The 5,373-nt window shown below is 48.5% G+C and overlaps 1 protein-coding gene across 1 annotated transcript in view; it reads left to right on the forward strand.

Annotated features, from left to right (window-relative positions):
• Positions 1–284: 284 nt before the first annotated feature.
• Tbx4 (T-box 4) overlaps positions 285–5,373 on the forward strand; it is a 41,424-nt gene continuing 36,335 nt past the window's right edge. Inside the window, exon 1 of the mRNA XM_013519055.1 lies at positions 285–299. The gene's annotated coding sequence lies outside the window, so the exon portion shown is untranslated. The remainder of the gene's footprint in view (positions 300–5,373) is intronic.

Consider the following 5,373-nt stretch of genomic DNA (forward strand, 5'->3'; position numbering starts at 1 on the left):
ACTACAGGGCTTCATTTTCCATCACTCCAGCGCCGTGGCTCCTCAGTATGCCTCTCTATCTGTTCTTCCTTTCTCCTAGGAGGCTGTCTTAATCGCTTTCCTCATGGCTGAAACTACCGGAAACTTGCAACTTAAAGGAGAAAAGCTTTATTTTGGCTCATTTTCATTCCATAGCCAGCTGACTCCGAAGCAGGGCAGAGGCTGAAGACAGAGGACAGCTGCTCAGGGCATGGCAGACAGGAAGCAGAGAGAGGAAGGAGCTGGGAAGGAAGATAAGCCCTTCCAGGTCACACCCCCAGGTACTACCCTCTTCCCACCAGACCCCACCTCCCAGCAGGTCAACTATAAGGCCCCGTGATTCAATCCCCTTCCCAAAGCCCTGCAAAGGACTACGTGAGGCTCTTGGGGAACATCTAAATAGAAACCATAACAGAGGCCCTTCCCAGTTTCTGTCTTGTGGGTTCCCATGCATATTCATCTTTCAAAGACGGACTCAGACATCTCTCATGGAGCCTTCCTCAACAAGCCAGGATAAGTTGGTTAAACCCTCTTTTGTATTCTGGTCACACTCAGTATGGGCTTACATTGTAGCCTGGAGCATGTTTTTGTTTTGTTTTGTTTTGTTTAACTGTAGTTGTTTACAAGTCTGTCTTCTATATTAGCCTGAGAACTCCTCTAAGGTAGGACCTGATTTCTTCCTAAGCTTCATTCCCCTATTACTTAGCATGGTTCTCAGCAGTAGCATTTGGCTACTCCTAAATGAACCACACACATAAGGAAGCTGAAACCCAAAGAGGTTAAGTCATGTGCTTAGAAATAGGAGCCGCGCATGGTGGCGCACGCCTGTAATCCCAGCACTCGGGAGGCTGATGCAGGAGGATCGTTGTGAGTTCGAGGCCAGCCTGGGCTACAAAGCGAGCTCAAGGTCAGCCTGAACTGCACAGCAAGACCCTGTCTCAAAAAGACAAAAAAGAAATGAATAACTTTCTGAATGGGCATGGGTTCGGAGACAGAGCTGTGATAAAGCACACTGTGCTTTGTAACAATCTAGGCAGTTGCTAATGCCTGTTTTGAGGGCGCGTGGTAGTAACCAGTTATCTCCCTTTGCTCTTTGGGAAAACAGGGCTCCACCAGCTCAAACTTGAATGGTCAGGAGGGATTTAACTTAAATAACAGGAAGATCATCTTGTTCCTGGGTCTGATGGACAAAAATGTGGGCTGTCTCAGAATGCTACTGGACTTGGCCTTCAGAGGCTTTAAAAACAAGATAGGATCAGATTAGAGGTGGGCAAATGGCTCGGCTGACTGCTGAAAAGGCTGCTTCTTGAGGAAGCCCACAAAGAGCCGAGGAACCAGCCAGAGGCCTCCAGCCATGTTCCCTGGAGCTCAAGGACGCTTGGGGGAGGGGGAGCCGAGTAAGGGAGCCCTCGCTAATTAAGCCTCTACCCATGAGTGAACGTGAGGCTAATAAGGCGGCCCCATTCCAGGGCACCTCCACACCAAGCCAGCCGGTCTGCCTGTTTATTGCCCGTATGGAGATCATTAATGCCTCCTGACACTGGGGTCACCCCTGGGGTCAATCCCAGAGCCCGTTCTGCAAAACAAGGGGAAATGAACTTCCCAGCATATGTGGCTCAGGCTTGGCAGGGAGGGGGATTCTGGTCACCCCACACCTCAGCTCTGGGAGAGATCAGCACCCCAGGCGGTCAGATCCCCGAAAACAATCCCCCTGCCCATGCTGGTCTGGGAGGGAGGGAGTCCTGGGGAAGGATGAAGTGGAGGCTCTCGTCTGGGCCGGGACAACCCCCACAGAGGCTGTCCCAACCGACAGACGGACACTAATCCCCTGGCGACGGGCAGGGCTGGTGTCTGGAAGCTGCAGCTGCAGCTCGACAGGGGCCAAGCTACCAGGCGCAGGTGGCGGGAAGGCGCTGGCCTGGTGGCCACGTGGTCTCGGCCCCACCCTCGCCCTTTCCCCATCAGTGGTTTGGGGTCTTGCCCCTCCGAGTCCAAGATGGCGGGGAGAGGCGGAGTTCCAGGCAGGTCAGAGCTATGATTGGTGAACTGCCGCTCCTTTGCACTGAAGGACAGCCCCAATAGCCATTCAGAGAACGCCTGGTGGTATGGCGGGTGCTCAGCCATCTTACCTCACATTTAACCGACCTAGGCAGTCTCACAAATGCACCAGAGTGGGAGGAAGGAATCCCTAGGCAGAACAGAATTGAGAATCAGCCTTTACTAGCTCAGGAGGAAACACAGAAAAATCTCCAGCTAGCTTGAAGGAAATCAATAGGATTGTGAGGTTAATGCCAGAGCAGGGTGACTAACAGTTACCAAATACATGGGTTCAGGACATGGCAGAGTTTAAATGGGGCCTAGTAAATACATGAATGTGTTCGGAAAAAAACTTCAGAAAATATGAGGAGATGGAGTTGGGCCAGGGACTTCTTCCTGTTCGCCCCTGCTAGGGCCTGTTGCCTCTTCTGGAGAAGCCACAGCCCTGGGCCTGCTTCCCAAGAATGCACAAACTTGGATCTGCACCCCTTGCAATGCCAAAGTTGGCCTAGCTCCAGGGCATAGCAGTCCTTGGACAACTCCATCCACCCAGTGTTGGGACTGAATTAGGGAATGGAAACTCTTACTGTGGAGGTCTGAGAAGTTAAGAGAACCTTAGCAAGCTCTGATTCCTTAGAAAGAGGACCAAATGCCGCAAGAGGGCTTGAAGCTGGATGTTAGGAGGCAGGCACGCTCCCAACATTACCCAGATGGAGGAAGTTTATGGATCTCAGAGGCAAAGACAGTTTCCCCAAGGCCTCCAGTTCAGTGTCTTCCCGTCATAAAATCTGCTACAGAAAGGTTTTGGTCACTGAGCGCTAAGCAAGATCCTTTCTCCAAATCTCCAGATTTCTTCCAAAATCTTCTCACTGATTCCCACATAAAGCCTCTTCTCTTTTCTTTTCTGCTCTACCTGCTTCTTAGAGTCAGGGAGCACAACAAGCATAAATGAAGCAAAGAAAGCTGCTCTACATGAGTGGAGCCCAAGGCTGCTGGCGATGTTTGAAAGAGGGGGCAGTGGAGAGAGTGCAAGGGCAAGCAGAATCACCAAAGTGACACCCAGGATTTGGAGGCAGATTTATTTACATCGACAGACACTGATCGGGATCATTCCCGGAATATTAGGCCCTGATCCCTGGGAGTCTAGGGCATATATTGGATAAGGAAGTACAGAGGCAGAATGGCTTGTCAATTGGGGATCGATTTATATGATGTGCATCACAGTGACCACCTGTTTCTTTTTTGTCTTCTTGAGACAGGGTCTTGCTATGCAGTTCAGGCTGGCCTTGAGCTCACTTTGTAGCCTAAGCTTGTCTCGGACTTGCAACAATCCTCCTGCCTCAGCCTCCTGAGTGCTGGGATTACAGGCGTGCACCACCACCTGGCCTGACCAGCCGTTTCTAAGAGACTAGAAGCAACTGGAACTGGAACTGGAGCAGGAACTATTACCTGGGCACCTAACAAACTGAAGTAGACTGGTGGGAGGGCATTTTCTGCTACAAGAGGAAGGATGTTGGTTTTTCCAGAAAACTCCAGGACACAGCTTCTTGGGACTGTGAGTGGAAAAGAGGTTTGAGCTTGGTTCAAACTGATAGAAGGGCTCTGGGATGTAGAGCGGGAATGGAAAGCACCCTGGATGTGCCTTTGTTGGCGATTCATTTGGTAAACATTCAGTATTGTTACTATGAGTTATTAGGCTTCATGTTTGGTGCCTAATCAGATTCAGGGAGGGCAAGAGAGATGTTCTGAGCCCAGTACACAAACCTCACAGGGTATCCCTTGCATATCCAGGCCTGGATTGCCTCTAGGGTAGTGGGTTTGTGCCCAAGCGCATGGGGTATGGAGCAGGAGCAAGTGGAAGATTCTTTGGTAGTGGCTTGTTACAGAGGATCTTATTCCAGAAGAAAGCATGTTTTTCTTCATCCTCATTTGTATTTAGTATAGTCAAGAATTTGCATTTTTTTTGGCCAAGGCTGTGTTCCCATCTAGAAAAAGCCATCAATACCATTACTACACATGAAATACTTGCAGTAGAGGGTGTGTGCGCAGTGCTTTATCAACAACATGTCTGCAGCCCAGGGAACATGGGTAATGAGAGGGGGCGGGGCAGGCAGCTGGGGACAGAGCCTCTTTGTTCTTGGGACAGTGAAGAGTGCTGACGATGGCTGTCTTTTGGGAATCTGAAGGCAGAGATGATTAAATTTTTGGTCTCTGGGTAATATTTTGTATTTGTTTCTTAAAGAAAATTTAGCATGTGCCATGCCCTGGTGCTTAAAAAATGTAGCCAATAGATTAAAAATCTTGGGCTCCTATGGGTTCAGTGACCTCTTTTCTTCCTGTGAGACTGTGGGCAAGTCCTACTGTAATAATGATACTAGTACTGCAGCATTACTATGTGTCAGGCACTGTGTTACTTTTTCTCTTTTTAACAGATAGGGTCTCAGTATGCTGCCTTGGCTGGTCCCCAAACATAGGCTCAAGTGATCCTCCTGCCTCAGCTTCCTGAGTAGCAGGGACTATAGGCATGTGCCACTGTGCCTGGTTAGGCACTCTGTTCCTCATAAAGCAACACTGTGAAGGAGGTACTGTTATCTACTTATCTATTGATCTTTCTTTTCTGTGGCATTGGGAATGAAGCCCAGGACCTTTGCACTGAGCTGCATCTCCAGTCTTTTTAAATTCTGAGACAAGGTCTTGCTAAGTCGCTAAGCTGACCAGGCTGGGCCTAAACTTGTGATCCTCAGGCCTCAGCCCTCCTGAATGCTGGGATTACAGGTGTGTACCACCACACCTGGCATTGTTTATTTATTTAGACAGAATCTTGGCATGTTGCCCAGGCTGCCCTTGAACTAGCAATCCTCGCCTTACCCTCCTGAGTGAGCTGTTTAAAATAAAATCCATTTAGGTTAAGTGACTGCCGGGCAGTATATTTAAAAGTACAGAAGATCCAGACTAATTGGGTTCAAATCCTGAATTCATTTTCTGGTTGTATGACCTTTGGCAAATTATCTGACCTCAGTTTCTTTATCTGTACATTGGGTGTATGGTAGTGCCCACCTGATAGGGTGATGAATTTGAACTGAGACAAAGCAGTAAGGTTGTTATAATCCTCCCAGATTACATTGTAGTTGCTCAATAAATGACAGCTATTTGTGAATCCCTGAAGCACTTCTATCTATGACTCTTCATCCTTGCTGCTACCCTGTGAATTGGCTATCATGATTAAATTCATTTGACAGATGAGGAAACAGGCTTAAAACTGAGCTTGCCCTGAAGTCTCTCTGTAAACACCTGAATTTTTTTTTTTTTTTTTTTTTT

The sequence above is a fragment of the Chinchilla lanigera genome, unplaced genomic scaffold (assembly GCF_000276665.1).
Source record: "Chinchilla lanigera isolate Chin_1 unplaced genomic scaffold, ChiLan1.0 scaffold00050, whole genome shotgun sequence".
Taxonomy (NCBI): Eukaryota; Metazoa; Chordata; class Mammalia; order Rodentia; family Chinchillidae; genus Chinchilla; species Chinchilla lanigera.